Source organism: Glycine max, chromosome 15, assembly GCF_000004515.6.
Source record: "Glycine max cultivar Williams 82 chromosome 15, Glycine_max_v4.0, whole genome shotgun sequence".
NCBI lineage: Eukaryota > Viridiplantae > Streptophyta > Magnoliopsida > Fabales > Fabaceae > Glycine > Glycine max.
Genome location: NC_038251.2, coordinates 24,776,580 through 24,778,171, shown reverse-complemented (window position 1 = coordinate 24,778,171; position 1,592 = coordinate 24,776,580). Strand labels below are relative to the sequence as shown.

The 1,592-nt window shown below is 33.3% G+C and overlaps 1 pseudogene; it reads left to right on the top strand.

Moving 5' to 3' along the window:
- The first annotated feature begins 657 nt into the window (after positions 1-657).
- Positions 658-1,391, top strand: LOC100808849 (vacuolar protein sorting-associated protein 32 homolog 2-like; annotated as a pseudogene).
- Positions 1,392-1,592: the final 201 nt, after the last annotated feature.

Below are 1,592 nucleotides of genomic sequence, written 5' to 3'. Positions count from 1 at the left end.
TCAATCATCATTCCCAAAAACATTATATATGAATTTGAGTCATGCAATATCATATTTCAAAGTATCCTATTGTTACTTCTACAAGGTGTCTTGCACCTCCTCTCATAAACGTTTCTAATAGGTCTATTTCTATCAGAATCTGAGTCATACAATATTATATTTCAAAGACCTATAAGTACAAGGGGTGCAGTTAAAAAAAGAGCTATATATTAGTTACACAGAGTAGTGGTCAACTGATTGACAACACACCTATAAAACCTCCCTTTACACCCCTCATCATCAACACATCCAAACAAAGCCTAAAACAAACACCTTAAGCTACCACCTATTATTTCTTTGTTTTCTTTAAGATATAAATTGGGAACTAAATAATCAAATGATATAAAGAAATTTTTTAAAAAAATTCAAAATAAAATAAAAGGGACCTGCTCTATCAGTCCTGTGAGCAATGACTAGTTCACATGGGTTAGCTTGTTCAGGACTGGTGTTTCAATTTTTTATCTATTTTTTTATATTTTATTTTTTAGGATTGGATGGATCAGTTCTTGGGTTTTCTAGTCCTAGCATCCATTCTGATCTAGTTCTTACAAATGAGTATGATAATGATTCAGTGTTTGGAGTATCATTTATATCTCAAGCTTATAATTTGTGTTACAAATGATAATGTTGGAAGGTGCCAAGGCTACCACAAAAGTGTTGATGCATTAAGAACTGGAGCCACTGCTATGAGGGCTATGCAAAAAGAAACATATGTATATTAGTGAATTCATCCTTAATATGCTCTTCTATATTTTACATCTTTGTTTTAGGCTATTTTAAAAATTGGCAAGTTTATCGTATTTTTTATGATGTGAAAATCTTCACGGATATACAGTTGTATTGTTTAATGCATCTTAATGATTTGCTAATTGTGGCATTGTTGAGTTTTGATATTTATTTTTTAGGAACATTGATGATGTTGAAAAGACTATGGACGAGATCAACAAATAGACAAAGAACATGAAACAAATTCAGGAAGCATTGTCTACTCCAATCGATGCAGCTACTGACTTTGATGAGGTCATTTTCTCAAATTTTAACTTTATTTGTACTCTATGCAAATGAGATATTTTTTTTTATCTTTTTAGTTATTGAACATAACTACAAAGTATCTGACATATCTGGGCATTATTCTGAAATCTGAAATTGTTTGCCATTCAGGATGAATTGGAAGCAGAACTTGAAGACCTAGAGGGTGTTGAATTGGAAGAACAACTTCTTCAGCCTACAACTAGAGCTCCAGCTGCTCTAGTGCATGTTCCAGCTGGCTGCAACCCACTCGCCTTGTGTCTTCAAAGCCCACTGCCAAGGAAGATGAATTGGCAGCTTTGCAGGCTGAGATGGCACTTTGAGCAAGTCTATTTTCTCAGCTGCGACACTATTGATTTATGCTACCTATTCATTAATCTGTTCTAGTTTGTTGGTATTGCAATTAAGGTTTTTAGTTCAATGAATTTGTGTGTGCACCAGTTTCATGTTAAATATCAACCTTTGCACAATTGAGTTCACTTTTATAATAATAGTTTGGAATGAATTCCCTAAAGTTGCTTATC